The sequence below is a fragment of the Porites lutea genome, chromosome 2 (assembly GCF_958299795.1).
Source record: "Porites lutea chromosome 2, jaPorLute2.1, whole genome shotgun sequence".
NCBI classification, from domain to species: Eukaryota; Metazoa; Cnidaria; class Anthozoa; order Scleractinia; family Poritidae; genus Porites; species Porites lutea.
In genome coordinates this window covers 17,341,524-17,347,644 of record NC_133202.1, presented here as the reverse complement: position 1 = coordinate 17,347,644, position 6,121 = coordinate 17,341,524, and the positions used below count along the sequence as shown (strand labels likewise).

General features: G+C 39.1%; 1 pseudogene; it reads left to right on the top strand.

The window, feature by feature from the left end:
* The first annotated feature begins 3,661 nt into the window (after positions 1-3,661).
* On the top strand, positions 3,662-4,695 carry LOC140925725 (uncharacterized; annotated as a pseudogene).
* Positions 4,696-6,121: the final 1,426 nt, after the last annotated feature.

The following is a 6,121-nucleotide window of genomic DNA, read 5'->3' as shown; positions in this document are numbered from 1 at the left end:
GTCACTTAGCTTCTTGTATGTAGATGTTGTAAACCCTTTCTTATTCTTACAATGATACCATACAAGATCCACCACACATGTATCATCACCGTGTTGTTTGATGGGAAACTGATGGTCCAAAAAATAGGTATTAAGTGTAAGGGGCACCTGCCTTATGGTCCTTATAAAACTGTTCATTAGCCCCAATTTTTGCTATTGTTTGTGTTGACAATATATTAAAATTGTTTTGTAGTAATGTATAGATCATAATTATATTTGTACATATCTTTGTTATCTCACTTTTGTACTGACACTTTGAATGGACCATACCTCTTCGGAGTGATTGTACTTTTGTTTCCTATTATATTCTCTACATCGGTATTGATAGTGATCTGCACATTTCCCTGTTTACCTGGCATATGTCTTAATCGTTCATCAAACAAATTTTGGAATGAACTGTCTGGTGAAAAATGGGATGCTGTTATTTTGTCTAATTCATCATGTCTCATTTCAGCTAAAGAAACAGGCCTATTGGAAAATGTAAGAACAGATTTTGATTCTCTTGCCTTGTCCTCCACCATAGCATTTGCTGCAAGATGTTTCAGCGATTTGACTTGGTTTGATGTACCAGGTTCTGGTAACTTAGCTTGCCTCTTAATCGATCGCTCTAGTTGATTGGCAGCTAGTTCTGTCAATGATTTGACTCTAGATTGTATTGCTGGCTTGACGATGATTTTCGTCCCCTTTGGCTTAGCAGTGTTTTCTGCTCCTAATATTCTCATGATATATTTCTTATCACTCTCCATAATATATAGATTTAGCCAGGGCTAAAAGCTAAGCTCCCATTAATAAATGTATAGTTTAAATCAAACAATAAACTTGTAATCCACAAATCAGTTAACTTAAGGGCACATTCATGTGACTTTTGAGGGAAAGGATAAGTTATTTTAGAGTGAAACATCTTACTTCGAGTTGATAGCCTAAATATATGTACACCCAAAAAATAGCAAACATCTTCTATCACATTCAAGAGCCATAATGGCTCTTCATCACAGTAGATTAGGCCTCGAAAACAAATTCTTGGAAAACAAATCAGGCCGCATCATTTTGCGTTCGACAGGTTTATTTTACAAATTCTTGCCAACAAATCTGAGGGTGTGTAAACCAACTTTTTATACTTTTTATACATCACATCTGAGGTGAAACAGTACTTTTTATCATACAGACCTCGGACAGAATACGGCATTTCACAATTTTTCAATGTTCAGGACGATCAATTGTGGGCTTTTAGCGAAACCATTCAAAAAATTTCCAAAATCATCCATACGGCCAGCCGGTTCTCATTTTTAGTGCGAGCTGTCAGTGTGGTTGAGTGTTTGAATGAACTTTAATGGAGATACGCTTCAACATAATAACGAATTTATTATCATCTTTTTTATATTATTATTTAATGGTTCCAGTTATTACAATGTGTAATCTTATAAAGCGTTTGATACGCGCGACATTTCTAAGTACTCCTGCAAGCGATGTTCACGAACGATGAAAACAAACACCACAGACAAGCGATTAAAATTGCAAGAGAGACTACTAACAATCAATAAGAGAAATAAAATTCGGTAAAACACTTACAGAGACAACAATTTTCATTCAGTGTTTAAGCTTAAAGCTTAAGCTTAAGTTTATTTTGTTTTACTTTCAGCCGGCCTCCCGGTGTTTGTCTTTTTTCAAAGATGAACTCCTCGAAACAAGAAAATCACTCAAAGTTTTCTTTCTACAGCCAAATTTATAACTAAATATTCTTCGGAAGGTTTTTTTTTTCTATTTGCCGTAAGAAAATATATCTGAAGGCCGTTTAAAGTTCTGTAAGCTTATATCAAACCTGATACTAGATCAGATCATTGACTCAAATCTCAACAAACGCACAAAAACGTGCCGCATAAACTGTGCTCGAGTTCATGGAATTAGATATAACAAAAACAAACATCAAATACAATAATTACTCAGGCTTACCATTCGAGATTCAGTTCCTGAAAGATATCAAGCAAGGCCATAGTTGCTTGAGACTTTTAACCCCTCTTACGCATTGAGCAAGGTGAAAGACGAAAACGATGCCATCCGAAATCGGATTACCCAGTTTTCACAAGCAACGCATTCCTCAACCAAAAACCCAATAAACAAACCAGCCATGGATAACAGAAGACTCTTGATAGCAGCTGTATTTCATTTCGTACATCCAGTGGAAAAAGATTTAGACAGTTAAAAACATCACAAGTTGACACAAAACTCTGTCAGCTTTTGCTGTCAAAGTAAACAACTTTCAAGATGCTGCATAAATTTTCCGCATGAACTCACCTGTCACATTTTGACCAATCAGAGTACAAAAATTGGACGTAGAGTATGACCATGGTGAGAAAAGGTCTTCCCCGCCTTTATTTTTAAAAAAGTGGCTGAATTTTCACGTCCGAGGTCAGTTTGAATCAAAATCTTGACAGTGTGGGGCCATAGTGACATAAACACAACATATTTCATATGAATCATTGCAAAAATAGACTTGAGCCTGCGATCATTTGAAACTGGTAATTTGTCAGCAGATAACTTCAAAAAAGTACTCGACCTTGATGGGTCGACACTTGAGCCCGCGGTACGGTCAGGTGATATTGGTCAGCGGATATCCTGTTTTGACAGCTGTCAATTGATCATAATATTGATGTGCAATTAGTTTTCTATTGGGCTCCCAAACTAGCTAGAAAGTGTGAGAGTAAACACTGGTTTCCCTGTGGTGCGGACGGACGGTCGGGCGTACGGTCACGTGATTACCAAATTTTCTCGGATGGATAGATTACCACATTTCCTTAGCTATGGGGCTCCGTCCACGCGCGCGCTTCGCGCGGGTGGAGTTCCGCTATTATTGGGATAGATAACTTGATTTTCATTTGCCTTATTCATCGGCATACTGATATAAATTGATATCCCATTAAGTGTCTTTCATTTTTGCCAAATAATTAGTGAAAATAGGTGCTAAGAGGCACTTTGTAGAGGGGTATGCGAGATTTGGCAGGCGTAGCTATGGTAGTGATAGTAGTGAGCTTAAGATCCGATGACGGCGAGATTCTACGAGTGATGACTACTTTTAGAAAGGTTCATAAACTGTTACTGACAAGTTTCGATGATGGCAACATTTCAGAAGATGAGTTTTTACAGTTGTATGATGTCAACAGATCTAAAAATCCGGATTTTCCCTTCCAGAATTACGAACATTTTGACCTCGAGAGGCTTGACGAAAAGATGAGTGACATAATCCATTGGACCTCAATTTAATGCCAAAACAAGTCTACGATATCATAATTGTTAATAAACACATCAATAAACACAAGAAAAAACTTGTAAAACTTACTGGGTTGCTTTCTTTGTCGAGTTGACCGAATACATGGCGATTAACGAGTCAAACTGTTTAGAGAGGGCAAACAAATTTAATTTAAATACCGTGTTCAAATCGTTTAAGCCGCTTAGAAATTCGACAAAAATGGTCTACTGAGAATAAACTGTTAACAGTGCTAAAGAATTTCGCTCAAAATGTGTTTAAATGGCATTATTTTGATCAAGTTTACTCACGTTTTACACACGACGGCAAAATGGCCTTCTTCACGTCACAGACAAGGCCGCTACGGCGGGAAACTTCGCAATGACGGCAGCCGGAAGTCTTTCTAGCAGTAAGTTCACTTCGGCTCGCTGTCACAGACGTCTGCCGTCGTTGGATCTTAAGCAGGCTAATATTAATCAGCAAGAGTATGATCCACCAGACAATGACGATATTCGAGGGTCGTCCTCCCAGCACTGGCAAGCATCTCAGGCACTTCCAGCACTGCTGAATGTTTTGTGAAACCTTTATCTGGAGTTGCCAAGCGACAAATTGTGTGATCTTGCCATCGTCCCGATGAGGACTGTGTTTACACACCAGTGTTAGACAAGTTCCTACTGGATCTTGTGTCAAAGTGCAAATCTGAGGATAAAGTCCTCCGCAAAACTCGGGACCTCCCTCTTGCTTTAGCTGGTCCAACTGCTATGTCCTAACCAAGATCGACTTTAAGGATGCTTACCTTACTGTCCCAATATGGATCCATCACCAAAAATTCCTGTGATTCATTTGGTGCTACACTATGGGAGTTTGCATGCCTTTCTTTCTGGCTAGCCAGCGCACCCCGCACGTTCTCGAAGCTACTAAAACCAGTTGTAGGCCAGATAAGAAAAATTGGAGTCAGACTATTTATTTACCTAGACGACATGCTCTTGATGGCCTAATCCAGAGACTTAGCCGAAAAACACACCAGCATTGCAGTCAACCTGTTATCCAGCCAAGATTTTGTGTTAAACGAGGGGAAGTCTATCTTAGTACCCACACAAGAACTAGAGTTCCTCGGCTTTCTGGTAAATTCAATCAGAATGTCTTTGTACCTCCCAAGGGACAAGTTAAAGAGCATCAAGAGGGAGTGTCAGACTACGATAAACAACCCCTCTATGTCAATCAGAAAACTGTCTCAACTTTGGGGAAAACTGTCCTCTTCAATACAAGCAGTTTTTCCAGAACCCCTGCACTACCGCTTTCTTCTGATGGCCAAAACAACAGCTTTGAAGAAACTACAAGTTACAAATCAACAATTTCTGAACCAGGCAACTCAAGAGGAGCTTCTCTGGAGGGGAGATCACTTAGCTGCCTGAAATGGCAGACCCCTCCTGAGAAAGAAGGACAATCTCTTGATAGAGACCGATTGTTTAGAATTAATGGCAGGAGGTTTTGCAATAAAATCCTTTTGCAAAAACAGAGCCTCAATCCAAGTAAAGCTGTTGATGGACAATAACATTGCCATAGCTTCCATCAACAGTATAGGGGGCTCATCCCCTGTGCTAGCCAGTCTAGTTTACGAGACCTGGCAATTGTGCCTTAAGAGAGAGATCTCCCTCACAGCACATCACATCCCCGGCATTTACAATGCGGCAGACAGGGAATGGTTACAACTTGGTGTTATGGTGCACGAATTTATGCTAATTAGTATATGCCAATGTCAAGGTAATATAATGACTGAATCATGGTTTCATAGTGGGGTCTAGTATCTATAATATAGTGTCAAAGCCTTCACGGTTTCATAGGTTTTGTGGTGTCAAAGGTTTCATGGTTTCATAGGTTTCCTGGTGTAAAGGGTTTCACGGAGTCAAAGGTTTCACGGTTTCATAGGTTTTGTGGTCTCAATGGTTTCATGGCTTCAAAGGTTTCTTGGTGTCAATGGTTTCATAGGTTTTGTGGCATCAGGTTTCGTGCTGTCAATGGTTTCATAAGTTTCGTGGTCTCATCGGTTTTGCGGTTTTATGGGTTTCATGGTTTCATAGGTTTTCCTAGTTTTATAGGTTTCATGAATTCATAGATTTCATGTGTTTCATAGGTTTCGTGGTGTCAAAAATTTTTGTGGTTTCATAAATTTCATGGATTCATGGGTTTCGTGGTTTTTTATAGGTTTAGTGGTGTCAAAAGTTTCATGGTTCCATAGGTTTTGTGCTGTCAAGGGTTTACATGGTCTCATAGGATTCATGGGTTCTGTGGTTTCATTGGTTTCATAGGTTTCGTGGTTTCATGAGTTTTGTGGTGTCAAAGGTTTCATGGTTTAAAAGGTTTCATGAGTTTTGTGGCTTCAATGGTTTCGTGGTTTCGTGGGTTTTGTGGTTTCATAGGTTTCATTGGTTTCGTGGTGTCAAAGGTTTCACAATTTCTTAGGTTTCATGGGTTAGGGTTCCTTGGTTTCATAGTTTTCATGGGTTTCGTGGTTCACGAATTTTGTACTTTCGTGGTTTCTTGGTTTCATGGGTTTTGTGGTTTCATAGGTTTCGTGGTGTCAAAGATGTTAAGGTTTCACTGGTTTTGTGGTTTCAAATGTATTGTGGTGTCATTGGTTTCAGCGCTTCCTGGTTTAGGATGTTTCATGGGTTCATTTGTGTTTTGTGGTTTTGTAGTTTCATTTTTCATGTTACTATGGTTTAAATGAACATTCATTCGAACAAGCATCTTTTTGTTGAAAATCAACACATGCAATTGTCAGATACAAGTAGACAGGGAAAAAAAATGCGCCAACAAAAAAGGAAGAAAATATTCTTA